The 18,177-nt window shown below is 46.8% G+C and overlaps 1 protein-coding gene and 1 long non-coding RNA gene across 2 annotated transcripts in view; one reads left to right on the top strand and one right to left on the bottom strand.

The window, feature by feature from the left end:
• The window catches only part of CNBP (CCHC-type zinc finger nucleic acid binding protein), a 48,789-nt gene extending 31,067 nt beyond the window's left edge, over nt 1-17,722 (bottom strand). The window contains exon 1 of the mRNA XM_027098491.1: nt 17,698-17,722. The gene's annotated coding sequence lies outside the window, so the exon portion shown is untranslated. The remainder of the gene's footprint in view (nt 1-17,697) is intronic.
• LOC113615740 (uncharacterized) lies at nt 4,726-6,762 on the top strand. Its single transcript, XR_003431112.1, has 2 exons — nt 4,726-5,765; nt 6,674-6,762. It is a non-coding gene; the product is annotated as an uncharacterized LOC113615740 (long non-coding RNA).
• Nucleotides 17,723-18,177: the final 455 nt, after the last annotated feature.

Raw genomic sequence — 18,177 nt, 5'->3', positions numbered from 1 at the left:
GTCATACAGAGTGAAGTAAGTCAGAAAGAGAAAAACAAATACTGTATGCTAACACATATATATGGAATCTAAGAAAAAAAAAAGGTCATGACGAACCTAGGGGCAAGACGGGAATAAAGACCAGACCTACTAGAGAACAGACTTGAGGATACAGGGAGGGGGGAAGGGTAAGCTGGGACAAAGTGAGAGAGTGGCATGGACATATATACACTACCAAACGTAAAATAGCTAGTGGGAAGCAGCCGCATAGCACAGGGAGATCAGCTCGGTGCTTTGTGACCACCTAGAGGGGTGGGATAGGGAGGGTGGGAGGGAGGGAGACGCAAGAGGGAAGAGATATGGGAACATATGTATATGTATAACTGATTCACTTTGTTATAAAGCAGAAACTAACACACCATTGTAAAGCAATTATACTCCAATAAAGATGTTAAAAAAAAAAATCCAGGTTTTCTCTGCAATCCAGACCCTTCCTTTTCTTTCAGCCCAGCTGCCTCTGCTAGGCCCTCACCGTCACCAGCCTGCACACAACCACCACTCACTCAAGTGGAGTCATATTTAAGCCCCTCCACCGGCTCCATACTGACCCGGGGACAGAGTCCAGCCTGTTGTGTGGCAAGCAAGGTTCTCAGTGACCCAGCGCCAGCCAGCCTTCCCAGCTCCATCGCCCACCTCCATCCTGCCACCAAGCTGATCTCACCACGCTGGACCCCTCCTGAGACGCCACCTGCAAAGGCACTTCCTGCCCTCCTCCAGAGAGACCCACTGGGCCAGAGGAGCCGGGCGTAGTCAGAGGGACTGCTGTAAAGGACAAACTAAAATACAGTGTGTAAATGGTAAGACCATCCCGAGAGAATGAGGGAAGACTGCTCGGAGGAGGAGATATTTCCCCTGTGTCTTGAAGAATGAGAAGGTATTCACTGGGCTGAGAAAAGCAGGGAGGGAATCCCGTAGTTAATGGCTGTGAAAGGGCCTTTGTAAACTGTAACGAGATCTGTGCTCTACAAACATTACTCTATTCACGGACACAGCCCGAGGACCAGGCTTTGGAGTCAGTTCAGAGCTGGGATCCAGTCCTGGCTCTACCCACTCAGCTCCGAGTTCGTTTACGCAGCTGTAAAGAGGAGGTGGGAGCGGGGCGAGGGGAGAGACGGGACCCCTAAATGAGGTATGGGGATGCCTAGAGCAGGTAACATCGTTTCTGGTTTTTTTCTACCACAAACCAGGCAGCAGAGGGTTCTAGGCACACATGGGGCTGCTGTGTCATCCCTTGACCCTCTAGGTCTATTATTAGCCCCGTTTTACACTCAAATATGAAATCATTAATGATGCTGTGCCAGTATTTCTCTAGATTACTGATATATTTTATAAAAGACCTAATGGGTAATGCCGGGCAGTCCAGTGGTTAGGACTCTGCACTTCCCCTGCCGAGGGCCTGGGTTCAATCCCTGATTGTGGAACTAGGATCCTGCAAGCCGCATGGCGCAACCCAAAAAAAAAAAAAAAAAAAAAAAACCACATAATACATTCAAAACCTAGGGCGTTACTCTTGGGAATTTGTTGAAAGTAATTAAATTAACAACTAGAAAAAGGCATGTGCACAAAGATGTTTCACTAAAAAGTGAAAAATCGAGTATCCAAGAGAAGAATAATTTCCATTAACTTATGGGCTATCTCTGGATGCGATATTGTGCAGCCATTAACAATTATAATTTTGAGGACTGTAATGCATGAGAAATGCTTACGTCTTAAGTGAAGAAACAGAACACGAAAGTACATAGACATTATGCTTATCAGGGAACCCAGGAGCTAACAATTATAATTTTGAGGACTGTAATGCATGAGAAATGCTTACGTCTTAAATGAAGAAACAGAACATGAAAGTACATAGACATTATGCTTATCAGGGAACCCAGAAGCTATAAAAGCAAAGATTCTCATATTTGACTACTTGAAATTTTAAGTTTTATGACCAAAAAACACTTAAAAAGTTAGAAGACAAAGGACAGATCAGGGGAAAAATGATAATATCTACAACAAAGGTTAACATCTTTAGTAAACAAAGAATTGCTAGAAATCAAAATCCAATAGAAAAATAGGTAAATGATCTGTACAGACAATTCATAAAAGAGGAAATCCAAGAAGCACAAGCTCGGCAGTCGGCGAAATGCAAACTCAGGCAATAATGAGATACTCATTTTCATCTGTGGAATTGGCAAAAACTGAAAAGAATGAGAACACCCAGTGCTTGCAAAGATTCAGGGAAAAAGACATTCCTGTTCATTGCTGGTAGGAATGTGGCCAGCTATGACCTCTTTGGAAAGTAACGGTTCTCTCAAAATTACACTCGGCAGCATAAAGGAAGAAACTTCCTAGATGAGCCACGAGGTGGATGAATGTCCAGGTTGTAGGGCCAAGTGAAAGAGCCAAACCCGGGCAGCTACACACTAAGTGATCCCAGGTACATGAAGTCCCAGGAAATGGGAAACTGCATGGGCAGTGGGGGAAAGGCTCTCCTGCGAAGGTGCAAGGAGCTTGCGGGGTACAAAGTTGTGTATCTGGGTTGTGTTGGTGGTGATACTGGTGAATACGCTTGTCAAAACTCACTGACTCATACACTGAAAAGGGGAGCATTTTGGGTTTCCCTGGTGGCGCAGTGGTTGAGAGTCCGCCTGCCGATACAGGGAACACCGGTTCGTGCCCCAGTTCGAGAGGATCCCGCATGCTGCGCAGTGGCTGGGCTCGTGCGCCACGGCCGTTGAGCCTGCGCGTCCGGAGCCTGTGCTCCGCAACGGGAGAGGCCACGGCAGTGAGAGGCTCGCGTACCGAAAAAAAAAAAAAAAAGGGGAGCATTTTATTGCATGAACATGGTATCTGCAAAAAGTTGATTAAAAAATTTAAAAATACAAATAAATATGTTTTCTGACCTTGCAAATCCCATTTTGGAGAATCAGGCTCGCAGATATAAAAGTACCAGTATATCTTTTTTTTTTTGAAGTCTTTATTGAATTTGTTAAAATATTGCTGCTGTTTTATGTTTTGATTTTTTGGCCGCAAGGCATGTGGGATCTTAGCTCCCCAACCAGGGATTGAACCGGCACCCCCTGCACTGGGAGGTGACATCTTAACCACTGGACCGCCAGGGAAGTCCCAATGTACCAGTATAGAAGAATATACGTAGATGGATGTTTTATTGCAGTACTGTTTTTAGAGGCAAAAAAACTGGAACTGATAGGAATGTTTATCATCAGGAAAATATAATATATTACAATAGATCCTTAATGTAAAATATTATAAACCCACTTCAAAGAATAAGTTAAATTAGTATCTGTCGGCCTTGAGGAATATGCATGCTATGGTTAAAAAAAAAAAAGTGAGGTGTCAAGAAATGTGCATAGTATTCCATTTTTGTAAAAATAAGTGTATATTTTTTGATATATCGTTTATATCTGAAAGATAGAGGAAAAAATATGGATTGAGCACTTCAGGCTGTTAATATTTATTTATTACTTCAGGGGATGGAATTAGAGTAGGGTGTGGGGTAGACATAATTTTTCTTTCACAAAATTTTGAATGATTTCAATTGTAAAAAATAAGCATGAATTACCTTTGTAATTCTTTCAAGTCTGAAAGAAAATTTCAGAAAAAAATGATAACGAGTATAAGGAATCATTAAATGTTTTATAATATAAAATAGGATAAAAATATTAAATTGAATTCATGCTTCAATTACAACTGGAAAAATGAAATATGCATGTGGATAAGGACTGGTAAGGAGAACTCAAAACAGGTTTTTAGAGTTTTGTAGAGTGTAGGAGTAGGTATTCTTTTTTTTTAAACCTGTGAATGCTTCCGGGCAATAACCAAAATAGTTCTATTATGTAAAATATGCAAAATATGGACGCAGTGAACAAAGTATAGATAGAAAATGCAAAACCTGAAGTGGTTCAGTAAAGATGGCAGGCTTATGAATAATTGTTTTCCATTTCCCCAAACTTTATGTAATGTTACAGCATCTTAGGACAAAAAGTAACTCCTCCCCTCTGAGAAGCTAGGTACTCTTTTCTGGAATCAGTGACATTAGAAGAAAAGAAGAAACAAATGTTATCAGCTTTGTCAACCCAAACCCCTATACGGACAAGGACTAGAAAGAAGAAGGCTTGGATGGTTGAGGTTTCTAATTTCTATTTCCTTTACTGTTATACTGCAAAAAATACAAATCAAGAGTAGGGGGGAAGCCCTTCGCAGCAACGTGGATGGACCTGGAGATGATCATACACTAAGTGAAGCAAGCAGACAGAGAAAGACAAATAGCATATGATATCACCTATTTGTGGAACCTAAAAAATAATAATACAAAGGAACTTATATACAAAACAGAAATAGACCCACAGACATAAAAAACAAATTTTTGCTACCAAAGGGGAAAGCTGGGAGAGGGATAAATTAGGAGTTTGGGATTAACATATACACACTACTATATATACATTAGATAACCAACAAAGACATTCTGTACAGCACAGTGAACTCTACTCAATATTTTGTAATAACCTATAACGGAGAAGCTGAAAAAATAGATATATATGTATGTATAACTGAATCACTTTGCTGTATACCTGTATAGCTGTATATCAACTATACTTCAATAAAAATTAATTAATTAAAAAAAAGAGTAGAGGGAAAAACTTTTAATTTGTGTTTTCCCAGTTGCCAGAGGCTCTATGTTCTTTTTCCAATTATAAAAAGTCTCTGTTTTAAATTCTAGCTGATCGGGTCGTCCCTGAAACACATTACCTCAAGCTGCTGACCTTTGGAAAGCAAATCAGAGACCATGTGGAGATGTGATCCGGCTCCAGCTTCAGTGAGGGTGATTCACCCCCGGTTCCAGCCCCGCCCTGGGCAGGGGGGGTGCTGGGTCCGACACATGGAGGGGACACCGGAGCAGGTCTGAAGCTGATGTTCCAGGAAGGAGGCCCGGGACTTCCCTGGCAATCTCCGCCAAGCTCGCGGAGGATGTTTGTGCCATGTCTAAACACGGACTGCAGATTGAACGTGACCCAAGCAGGTCACTTTCCCTGCAGTTTCAAAAGCAAACTCAATCCAAGACCTGATATGGTTCAAATCAGCTGGATCAGGGGGCCTCTCGGGTTGAGAGAGGCTCCAGCCACTTCTAATTTGGTTTTAGAATATGAAGAAATATCAAATTGGTATTCAAAATCGTGATATATTTTAAATATTTAGATAATTAACACTTTCAATACATTTGCATTTGTAATAGTGCTATCCTAAAGATGACTACAGAATTATATATACATATATATGGATGGAGATACATATATTTCCTTTTTGGAATATAGAGATATATTTTAAAGTCAGGAAAAAGGATAAGTTTATTTTATTTTTTTGCTTTTTGTTTTTGGCTGTGCCATGCAGCTTGCTTTAAAGCAACAGCTCCAACTGTTTATTTGAAAAAGTACAGTAAATACACAGGGAAATTTTTACACATATTGTGTAATAGTCTCTCACTATATATCTGCTCATGGTATACCACAGGTGCACTGGTTTGATAAAGGAAGGCAAATTCAGGGTAATACGATTAAACAAAATACATTTTTTTTTTTAATCCTTCTTTTCACGAAGGTCCTTGTATGGAGATGGAGCTCTTGGAGAATGCGCAACCTGGACACCTGCCCAGGGCAGGCCCTGCTAGGAGACAGCAAGAGCTGCAGGGGGTGGAGCCTGTGACTCGGCATCAAAGGACTCAGGTTGGAATTGCAGCGCTGCTCTTTCTTGTGTGACTCTGAGCCTATATCCTCCACAGCGAGATGGAGATAGTCGTAAAGCCTGCACAGGCTTGTGGGGAAGGTAAACTGAGATCATGCGCAGAATGGCTTAGCACAAGATTTAGCACAAAAGTTGCTCAAATGTTTACTTCCTTGGACCGTCTCTCTCTAGCTGGACGTGAGGATTACGTGGGATGATACATGTGAAAACAAATGTTGGTTATAATTAGAAATGGGCAACAGGGACCCGGAATCTGTGTCAAGGCAGCATGTCTGTGTGTAAGACGGTGGTGGCAGGAGCTTTTGCATGGTGTCTCCACTTCCAGCACAGGGATGCTAGCCCTCAAATGCTAGGATATTTTTTTAGCTTCCTTCTGAGCTCCCCTGACCTTCTGGCAGTTCCCAGATCTAGCGAGCTTCTTAGAATGCTTCTGGAAATGCAGAGGAGCACAGGAAAGGGGCAGGCCTACAAGGAACTACAGGTCGCAGCTCCTGACACTCAAGCAATACTTCTGGGCTGCACCCAGAGGCTCAGCAAGGCCTGGCCTGCGTCCTCTGACCTTCCCTCCCTTCTTTTATATTCCAGCCACCCTGGCCTTTCTTCTGTCAAGAAGAAACACGTCAAGCTGAGTCTTAGTCAAGGTGTATTCCTGCTCCTTCCTTTGCCCTTGGTTCCCTCCTGCTAGAACATTCTGACCCAGATCTCCACAAGCCTGGCTCCCCCTCATCATCTAAGTCTCAGCTAAGCTACCTGCTGCAAGGAAGGCCTCTCCTGACCCCCATAGCTAAAGCATCCACCCCTCAACCCCTGCTCACTCTCTGTCCTATCGGGCTATTTTATTTTCTTTACAGCACTTGTCATCATCTGAAATTGTCTTATCTGTGTATAGGTTATTTGATACCCCACAGAAGCAAGAGCTCACCTAATGTGTCCAAACTGAATCCCCAGCATCTGCACATTCAAGAAATACTTGTTAAATGAATGAACGAGTGAAATCCTTCATGGCATCTTCACAGCCGAATGGATAGCTTCCTCCTGGGTGATCCATGGCAGTTTATTTACTCCTGTATGCAGTACTCTTCCTGGTTGTGGTGGTTCAGTACATCAGTGGTCTCCAATGAACATCAGCCCCTTTGTGGTCCCTCAAGTGTAAATTCCGGGATTGGCCATGTGACTTGCTTTGGCCAATGGTACGGTAGCAAGTGTGCTGGGCACAGATCCTTGGTAAGTACTTGAATGCTGGGGTCTGTCCTCTTGGGACACTGTCTCTTAAGGTCTTGAGTTACTCTGTAAAGAGGTCCAGCTACCATGATGAAGAGAAGAGACCACACAGAGGGACAAGTGAGCCCAGCCAGCCCCCTTTTCCAGCCATTCCAGCTGAAGCCCTAGAAATGTGAGAGAAGACGCTCTCTTCACTCACCTTCCACCACAGGAGATACCAGGTAGGGCGGAAGAACCACCCAGCTGAGCCCAGCCCAGAGGGCAGAGCCAGGAGAAATATGAAATCACTTTAAAAATAAGTTTGACTTGCTTACTTCAGCAGTAAATAGCTGAAACACCAGCTTACCTTCCATTATGAATGGTCATGTGTGAGTCTATGACCCAGAGCCCAAGGCAAAGAGCTGCAACATAGTTCCCTTTGTCTTTCGCACTTTGCCCGGCAACCACACAAATTAGAGTCAATAGTTCATTCAGAAGTTTATTGAACTTCTCTCCAAGCTAGTCTCTGTGCTACTTGTGTGTGTGATGGAGAGGGTGCCAGTCATTTTCTCCGTGATCTTTAAGGTCATCCCAGAGGTGTCAGTAGGGCCGTTTCCCGGCTTGTCCTTGGTCACAGAGCTTGTGAAGGTGTCCCCTGGGTGGGGACAGTTGGACTGAGGAAGGACATGAGGCTCAGGCAGGAGGAAATTCCTGGCTGTGTTAACTGAGTATGGAATGTGCTGGAGGGGCACCTCGCTCGTCCACCTCTGCCAGCTCGGGGGGGTGCCACAGGGGAGGCTTCCTGGCCTGGAAGGTTTTTGCAGAAGCCCTCTGTGCCTTCTCTGCAGCCCTATCTCCGTTCCTCCACCCCTCAGGCTCCATCTCCCTCACAGACTTGTTTTTCTTTATCTGAGTCCCTAAACGTCCTCATCCCTGTAATGCAGAGGCGATATCTGCTTGCAGGGCAGTTCTCGGGCAGGGCCACATGGGGTGGGGTGGGGTGGGGTGGGTGACCATGGCTGGCACATTGTCAGGCACCTTAGAACAGGCCCTAAGTAAATGGTGTCTGAGTCATTTCCTGGGGAACCCCCGCCTTGCTCACAGCTGGGTCCAGCCAATGGGAGATACCAGTGGGGCTGGGCAGGGAGGAGGAGGGAGAATCCAGGGTTCTTCTCCCCTTCTCCCTGGCAGGGGGTGGGGTGGGAGCTGACCCTCCTCTGTCGTGCTGGCACCTGCCGACAGCTCTCCCTCTGTGCCCCAGTGCCCAGCAGGCAGCCCCACACCTGAGTCAGCCTCTGGGCTCAGGCAACACCACCCCTTGTCCTGGGGCAGCAGAGGTCTCCCCGTTGCTGCTGCTGGTTTCTGGGTTCCCTGCCTCCTGCATGGCTTCCCAGCTCTTCAGTCACCTGGGAGACCAACTCCTTGTATTAAATTCTGTCAGTTCGAAATACCTACAGTGGTTTCAGTTTTCCTGGCTGGACCCTGGCTGGTACACATGGTAAGTATTCAGATCAAGTATGCAGTAAAGGGATAACTCAGCAGGCTTGGGTAGCCCAAACCCCGCACATTCCATGGAAAGCACTGCCCTTGACTGGCTCCTGGGAGCTAACCTATAGACTCTTGGAATATCCCGCCTGGTAAGAGTGCCTTTGTGCACCTGGAGTCTGGGGCCACGCCAAACAGCTAATGCTAACAATGCGATTTATGGTGAATGCTTATTTTTATTTGCCTGGGACCTTGGGCCACACTGTTTTAGTTCGACGTGGTTGGGGGGTTGGTAGTAGAGACCGAATACCTGTGGTCAGTCATGGGGTTGCTCCCTGCCTACGAGACTGGCCCTCCAAAAAATCCCCGAACTCTGAGGCTCAGATGAGCTTCCCTGGTTGGCCACATTTTGTGCACATTGTCACACATGGTCGCTGGGAAAACTAAGTGCTGTCTGCAGGTCTCCTCTGGGTGAGGACAGCCAGACGCTCTCACTTGGTCACTCCTGGACCCTGCTCTGTACATTTTTTCCTTTGCTGATTTTACAAATTAATTAATTAATTAATTTATTCCTGGCTGCATTGGGTCTTCGTCGCTGCGCGCGGGCTTTCTCTACTTGCGGCGAGTGGGGGTTACTTTTCATTGCGGTGCACAGGCTTCTTGCTGCAGTGGCTTCTCTTGCTGCGGAGCATGGGCTCTAGGCGTGCTCCATACGTCAACAGGCATCTACTGAACTCTTCGACTAAGTGACCACTCGCTAGCCAGGGAGTGACCAGAGTGGGTTCGTGTGGGTGAGGCCACTCTAGCTGCAGAGTGAGGGAGGACCAGGAGTGAAACAGGGCGACTGCAGAAGCCCAGAGAGACAGGCTGGCGTGTGGACCGGGGGGGCTCAGTAGTTGCGGTGCACAGGCTTAGTTGCTCTGCCGCACATGGGATCTTCCTGGACCAGGGCTCGAACCCGTGTCCCCTGCATTGACAGGCGGATTCTTAACCACTATGGCGCCACTTCCAAAGTCCCTCCTTTGCTGATTTTAATCTCTATTCTTCTGCTATAATGAACTGTAACCACAAGTTTAACATTTTTTCTGAGTTGTATGAGTCCTCCTAGCAAATCACTGAAGCTGAGGGTGGTCCTGGAGACCCCCAACACGCTAATTAAACAGGAAACTTTGCTCTTCCCAGAGACAAAATGTCTAGGGTCCCCAGAACTTAAGTAACTTAACTGAACTGGATGCAGGTTCCACTAGACTCCAAAGGCCTGGACCCCGTCACCACACACCATGTACTGCCTCTGGCAAGGACGGAGCAGGGGGTGAGGAATGTGGAAGCAGGAAGGCCACCTGACTGAGGAGCTGAAATAGGGACGGCTGAGGCCCCTCCTGACTCCAACGACTCATAAATCCATACGCCAATAGGCATCTGTTGAACTCTTCGACTAAGCAACAATTTGCTAGCCAGGGAGTGACTGGAGAAGGTTCATGTAGGTGAGGCCACTGGAGCTGCAAAGTGAGGGAGGACCAGGAGGGAACCAGGGCGGAGGCGACTGCAGAAGCCCAGAGAGACAGGCTGGCGCGTGGACCGGGGGTGGCAGTGGGGAGAGAGAGGCTGGGTGGATTCAAGCCACCAAGGGAAATGGCTGTTGGGCCTCTCCACTGGGAATCCCCCCACTTCCCCAAACCGGTGGCGTCCCGGCTTCAGCACTGTGGTAGGTGATACAGGATAATTAGAGTGAGAAACACAGCATCCTCTGGTCCCTTCCTTCCCCTTGCTTCACCCACCCCAGCAAATCATATCACGTCTACTTCTGAAATCGATCTGCAAGGGCCTTCTTTTCTCTCTCTCCACCTCCACCACCAAAGTCCAGACTGGCGCCCCCTTTGCCTCTGCACCACCTGCTCCGTCCCGGGATGCCTGCCTGGCTACTTCCTTCTCATCCCTCTGGCTTCGTGCAAAATGTGGCTCCACAGAGAAGCTTTCCCTGCCCACCCAGGGAGAGGAGGCCACGCTGTCCTCTCCTACAGCCTCCTCTTTTGTTCTCACTTACAACTTTTTTCACTTTCTCCGACAATCACAGCTAGGACTTGTTGAGCATATACTGTGTGCCAGACACTGCTTGAAGCATATTACTTCATGTTAGTTCACTTGGTCCTCATTTATCCAATTCCATTTTAAATTAACTTTACAACTAAGGAAACAAGTTTAAAACTATTGTCTCAACAAGCCTGCGGGCACGAGGAGGGCAGGGAGCCTGCCTGTCCAGGTTATTGCTGATCCAGAAGCTGGGAACACAGCCTGGTCCATAAGCAGGAACTCTGGATGCATTTGCTGGAGAGACAGAGAAGCATGCGGATGGACTGGATGTGGAGACGGGGGAAGGAAGGTGTTGAGGATGGATCTCGGTCTCTGGGTGAGGCAACGGGGTGGTACCGTTGACAGAGGTACGGAGGTCTGCCGGGTGAGCCGCTGTGCAAACCCTGTGCAAAGCCCTCTCTGAACGTGGGCTGGACCTGATTACTTGATTCTACCAAGTAGGACATGACAAAAGTGATGTGATGTCACATCTGTAGTTAGATTACAAAAAATTCTGACTTCCATCTCACTAGTAGACTCGCTCTATTGCCCTCCTGGTTTGCACACTCTAAGGAAGTGAGCCGACATGTGGAGAGGACCGCATGGCAAGGGGCCGAGGGCAGCGTCTGGCCCAAGCCATTGAACGACAGAGGCCCTCGGGCCAGTGGCACACAAGGAACTGAATCCTGCCAACAGTCATGCAATTTTGGAAGACCTTTCCCCAGCCTTCAGATGAGACCCCAGCCCCTGTGCAGCCTCGTGAGAGAGCCTGAAGCAGAGGACCCGGCTGAGCTGGGCCCAGATTCCTAGCCACACAAACTGTGAGATAAGAAATGGATGGTTTTTTATTTTTTATTGTGGTGAAAAGCACGTAGCATAAAATTTACCATCTTAGCCATTTGAAGTGTCCTGTTCCGTACTGTTAACGACATGCATGTCGCCCCAGGGCTGAACTTGCTGGGGGTTGCCAAGTCACGGGCCCTTTACAAGCTGCACCAGGGTCACCCTCCAGGGGAATGCCAGTACCAGGTCCCTGCACATGAAATGTGTCCCCGCCTTAGTCACACAGTGTGACTTGTGTACACGCCACGATACCGTGCGTGCGTCTTTTAGCTGTTCATGCAAAGGCAGACTTGCTCTGGGGCCTTTCTGACTACAAAATCCGCAGAACCACGTACAACCCAAGGCTGGTGGGCCCCGTGGGGTGGGTGTAGGGCTCGGAGGGCTCATCACAGGCACTCCCTGTTGGTTTATCGAGCTGTCGCTATTCTGTCACTGTCCTCCAGTCTGCTGGCAGGTGGAGATGTGCTCAACCCTTTCTATTTACTGTCACCAGCTCCTGGTGAGTCACTAATAAACGATCCGGCCCTGCCACCCCTCCTGGAGGGTGAGAGCCTGCAGAGGACTGCTTCTCCTCCTACTTTGCAGCGACAGGAAAACTGTCTCTGGGGAACCTTGAAGCTTTGTGGCAGGCCTCTCAGGCTTACAGCCACACAGCCAGAGAAGAGCAGGATGGGTGTTAATTTTGTTGCTTGGGAACCGAGAAGCCACAAGAAGCTGAGCTGCCTGACACTCCCAGGCCGGGGCTCTTTCATCACACAAAAAGAACACCATGCATTTGCGTGCGGACACTGATTTGACTGCAGATGTTATGTTTTTCTCCTCAGTCAACCAGCAGTGATCAACATGAAGGAATGTCTCATTGCAGAAAACGAATAAACGTGGGATCGCTCAGAGCAGGGCTGGAGTCTGGGCTCTGTCATTCATTCATCCCACTGCTATTTACTGACCACTTATTATGTGCCACATGTCAGGAATATGCCAGACAAGGAGCTGCCTTAGCAGCTGAAGGTGGAGAGATGACAGTAAACAAGTGTGATGGTTAACTTTATGTGTCAACTTGACTGGGCCATGGGGCACCCAGATATCTGGTCAAACATTACCCTGGGTGTTTCTGTGAGGGTGTTTTTGGATGAGATTACGTTTAAACCACTACACTGAGTAAAGCCAACTGCCCTCCCCGACGTGGGTGGGCCTCACCCAAACAGCTGAGGGCCTGAGTAAAACAAACAAACAAAAAAACTGAATGAGAGGGAACTAAACCTGCCTAACGGCCTTTCAAACTAAGATATCAGCTTTTTTCCTGCCTTTGGACTCAAACTGAAACATCAGCTCTTCCTGAGTCTGAAGCCTGCCAGTCCTCAGACAGAAACCACTACTCAGCTCTCCTACTCTTCAGCCCTTTGGATTCGGACCACAACTTAATCATTGGCTCTCCTGGGGTGAGTCTGCTGACTCACCCTGCAGGTCTCAGGACCTGCCCACTCCCATAACTGCATGAGCCAATTCCTTACAGCAAATCTCAACCTCTCTGTCTCTCTGCCTCTATATATACACACACACAAACATACACATCCCATTATTTCTGTCTTTTTGGAGAATCTTGACTAATACGACAGGCCAACAAATGATCAATTCGGACAGTGATAAACTGCCATGAAGAAAGTAAAACAAGACCGTGGAAAAGAGAAGGGGTGGTACTTTAGCCACAGAAGTCAGGAACGCCTCTCTGAGCAGGTGGCCTTTCAGCTGACCACAGCAGGAGAGCAACAGGCACATAAAAGCTGTAGGGGACTGGCTGGGCAGAGGCCTTGCCCACAGGGCAGGGTCACAGAGAGCTGGAGGAACAGGAAGAATCCCAGAGAGGCTGGAGGGGACCATGGCAGGAGAGTGAGGCAGGATGCAGGGTGTTAGGGCCTCACAGGCCACGGGGAGGAGTCTGGATTTTATTCCCAGTGTGAGGGGAATCCTCTGGAAGCTTTTCTACTTTTCTGGGGGGGAGGACCGCACCTCACAGCATGCAGGATCTTAGTTCCCTGACCAGGGATTGAACCCATGCCCCCCGCAGTGGAAGCACGGAGTCTTAACCATCGGACCACCAGGGAAGTCCTGGAAGCTTTTAAGAAGTTGTTAACCCTCTGGCTGCTTTGTGTCCCTAGCTTGCTGTGTGATCTTGAGCAAATGAATGTACCTCTCTGAGCTTCAGTTTCCTGGTGTTGCTGTGACGATCAAATGAGATAACGTAAGAGAATGAGTTAGCGTCCCATGTGGCGCAAAGAAGCGGCTGTGGAAATGTCAGTTTCTTTTGCTGGTTGTTCAACGGGGGCACTGATTGGTAAATGCTGACACTAGAACTAGCTGGGGAAGTAAAACTGACATGAACTTTCTGGAAACAGGGGCAAAATGTATACCAGAGATGTTTATCACAATGTCGTTTACCCGTGGAGAAACTGGAAACAGCTAAATGCCTGAGAGGAAGACGCTTTGGTGCATTAAAGCTAGAGGCGTGGGGACTTCCCTAGTGGTCCAGTGGTAAAGAATCCACCTTGCAATGCAGGAGACACAGGGTTGATCCCTGGTCAGGGAACTAAGATCCCACGTGCCGCAGGGCAACTAAGCCCATGCGCCACAACTACTGAGCTCGGGTGCCTCAACGAGAGAGCCTGCGTGCCACAAACTACAGAGCCCACGCGTTCTGGAACCCCTGCACCACAACTACAGAGCCCACGCGCCCTGAAGCCTGCACGCCACAACTAGAGAGGAGAAAACCCGCACGTCACAACTAGAGAGAACCCCACGCACCACAACTAAGACCCGATGCAGCCAAAAATAAATAAAATTTAAAAATAATAAATATATCTTTAAAAAAAAAAACTTGTAGTCAGACAGACTTGGGTTCAAACTTTGGCTCTTCCGCTGCCTCCCCCGGGCAACTTTTGTCAAATCATCAAATTCTGTCAGCTTCAGTGAACTTGGAAAATGGAGACTGTGAGAATTAAATTAGAGAGCTTGTGCAGCCCATAAACACAGTACCTGGCACCTGTCAGAGACACTGGGGGAAATGCAAGTACCAAGGTTACCTTTATTTTTTTAATTTATTTATTTTTCATTTTATTTATTTTTGGCTGTGTTGGGTCTTCGTTGCTGTGCGCGGGCTTGCGGGCTTTCTCTAGTTGCGGTGAGGGGGGGGCTACTCCTCGTTGCAGTGTGTGGGCTTCTCATTGCAGCGGCTTCTCTTGCTGTGGAGCACGGGCTCAAGGCGCACAGGCTTCAGTAGTTGTGGCATGCGGGCTCAGTAGTTGTGGCTCGCGGGCTCAGTAGCTGTGGCGCATGGGCTTAGTTGTTCCACAGCACGTGGGATCTTCCCAGACCAGGGCTCGAACCCGTGTCCCCTGCATTGGCAGGTGGATTCTTAACCACTGCGCCACCAGAAAAGCCTGATTTAATTCAATTCTAATTAAAATCCCATGGTTTGTCTATGGAACAAGCAGAGGCAAGACATGCTCTGAGAATAAGATGGAAGGACTCGCCTTCCTAGATACTAACATCAATGCTTATCCTGACTATGATGATTAACGCAGTACGGAATTGACACAGGGATAGACAGACTGACAATGATACAGAATAGGAAGCCCAGAAACAGACCCACAGAGATGGCCCTTGATAGATAACATACAAACAGCATATAAATGGAAGTTTGATAGGGGGCAAAAATGGCCTTGCAAATCAGTGTGGAAAGAAAGGATTATTCAATAAAATGTGTTAGGCAATTGATTATCCAAATGGAAAAAAAATGAAATTGACTCCTTACCTCACACCACACACACAAAAAAAATTATGATGAAGTCAGAACTTAAATGTGAAAGGCAAATTTAAAATCTTTGGAAGATAACATAAAACTGTGCTGTTCGATACAGCTCAATATAAAAAAACCAAACAACTCAATCAAAATATGGGCAGAAGACCTAAATAGACATTTCTACAAAGAAGATACCCAGATGGCCAACAGGCACATGAAAAGATGTTCAACATTGCTAATCGTTAGAGAAATGCAAATCAAAACCACAGTGAGGTATCACCTCACGCCAGTCAGAATGGCCATCATCAAAAAGTTTACAAATAATAAATGCTGCAGAGGATGTGGAGAAAAAGGAACTCTCCTACAGTGTGGGTGGGAATGTAAATTGGTGCAGCCACTATAGAGAACAGTATGCAGGTTCCTTTAAAAAAAAAAAAACTAAAAATAGAACTACCATATGATCCAGCAATACCCCTCCTGAGGGGTATATCAGGAAAAGACGAAAACTCTAATTCAAAAAGATACTTGTGGGTCTTCCCTGGTGGCGCAACGGTTAAGAATCCGCCTGACAATGCAGGGGACACGGGTTCAAGCCCTGGTCCAGGAAGATCCCACATGCAGAGCAACTAAGCCCGTGCACCACAACTAGTGAGCCTGCGCTCTACAGCCCGAGAGCCACAACTACTGAGCCCACACATCGCGACTACTGAAGCCCACACGCCTACAGCCCGTGCTCCGCAGCAAGAGAAGCCACTGCAATGAGAAGCCCACTAGAATGGCTATAATCAAAAAGTCAATAAATGTTACTGAGGATGTGGAGAAATTGGAAACTTTAATACACTGCTAGTGGGAAAATAAAGTGGGGCAGATGCTTTGGAAACCAGGCAGTTTTGCAAAAAGTTAAACAGAGTTATCATATGACCAGCATTTCTACTCTTATATGCTCCAGAGAAATGAAAACATGTGTCACACAAAAGCTTGTACACAAGTATTCACAGCAGCATTATTCACAAGAGTCAAAAAGTGGAAACAGCCCAAGTGTCCATTAACTGATGAATGTTAAATAAACAAAATATGTGTGTGTGTGTGTGTGTATGTTCATAAATGCAATATAATTCAGCAATAAAAGAGAATGAGATACTGACTGATGCTGTGACGTGAACCTTGAAAACACTATGCTAAGTGAAAGAAGCAGACACACAAAAGGCCACGTCGTATGACTCTATTTACATGAAATACCCAGAACAGGCAAATCCACAGAGACAGAAAGTAGATCAATGGCTGGGGCGGAGAGTGAGGGATGGTGAATGACGAGTAATGGAGACAGATTTCTTTGGGGTAATGAGAATGTTCTGGAAGTAGTGGTGATGCACGCTCAACTGTTTGAATATACTAAGAACCACTGAAGTGTACACTTATAAAAGGGTGAATCTTAAGATATGTGGATTATATCTCAATTTTTCAAAACGAGTAATGTTAACAAAAAAAATACCACAAGCAGGTTATTGATATTGGTACAACCTACTAATCTTATTCAGATTCCCTAATTTCTCCTGTACTTTCAGTATCCTGTGTTTCTACAAAGGACTCAGCAATTATCATGAAGAATGTATATTAAAGGGACTTCCCTGGTGGTCCAGTGGGTAAGACTCCACACTCCCAGGGCAGGGGGCCCCGGTTCCAAAATAAATAAATAATAACTAAAAATTTTTTTTAAAAAGGAATGAAGTACTGATACATGCTGTAATATGGATGAACCTTGCAAATATTTTTTAAAAAAAGAATGTATATTACAGTTTAAAAATAATAAAAACCCTACAGTTACGTATTAGCTTATACAGAAAACTGGACTCACAACCCACAATTCTCATTATAAAAATGAGGTATTATAAAAATTGCCCTTGGTATATAGTTCTATAGAATTAATATCATAATATAAAAGGATATTTATCTCAACACACTTTATCTGTACTTCACGGTCTTAACACAACAACGAAAAACTCTGGGGTTCTTTTCTGGCTTTTAACCGTGAGGCATACTTATTTCACCTTAATTATGAACACTTTTACACCCTGCTTCTCCCCTTTAACGTCTCATTTTGTTTAAGAAGTTTGGACACTGCCTCCCAAGTCCTCAGAAATATCCCTTTAGAAGGGTGTGGAATGTTTCATCCGATGGAGGCACCACAATCCCCTTAATCATCCCTTTACTGCTGGGCATTTAGGGTGTTTCCAATTATCTTGCTCCAAACTGCTGCAGTGAGCAACTTGATTTTCTTCCTTTGGATGATTTCCTCCGGATAAGGAAGGGGTGGGGTTACTGGTTAAAGATTTTGCACATCTTTCCGGCTCTTGACAATTTCACGTAGGCGCAAGACCCCCGCCCCCCCTCCCCCGCGGCCCCCGGGCCCCAGCTTCTGCAAAGCAGGACTGCAGAGGCGGGCGCCTGTGCGTCCGGGGTCCCGGCGCGTTGCGGTCCACGCCCCCCGCACCTTGGGCACCGCCCGCGCCCCGGCTCACCTGGACTCCTCCCCTCGGGCCAGGGGACTCCGTCTCGGTGTCGCGCAAGTCCTCACCTTGGCCTCGGGGTGTCTTCCCAGGTCCGTGGAGGTAACCCTGGGCGACGTCCGTCTCTCCTTCGCGTCCTTTCCCTCCCCCAGCGCCAGGCGGCGCATCCAGTAGGTGCTCGATAAATACCCACAGATTTCAAGAGCAAGTGAACGTTGCCGCGCCGACCTTTCACGCTAGTCAGATCCCTGGAAGTTAGCCAAGTACCAAGCAGTTCGCACCGGGAGCGGATGTGAGGGGGGTGGGCAGAGTTGAACTGTAGAAGCCCATTCACGCAACAATTGTCTGAGCACCTACTGTATGTGAACATCATCCACCGCAGGGAATAAAAGACAGTCAAAGCGGTAAAGTAAGAATGTAGTTAGTGTGTCAGACGGCGATTCGAGGTAGGCAGAGAAATCCGGCAGGGGAGGGGCTGAAGTGAGGCGAGGC

This window comes from Aethalodelphis obliquidens, unplaced genomic scaffold, assembly GCF_003676395.1.
Source record: "Aethalodelphis obliquidens isolate GAN/ISIS:26980383/991018 unplaced genomic scaffold, ASM367639v1 scaffold123, whole genome shotgun sequence".
NCBI classification, from domain to species: domain Eukaryota; kingdom Metazoa; phylum Chordata; class Mammalia; order Artiodactyla; family Delphinidae; genus Aethalodelphis; species Aethalodelphis obliquidens.
The sequence above is the reverse complement of the archived record's forward strand: the minus strand, read 5'-3'. Positions and strand labels throughout refer to the sequence as shown.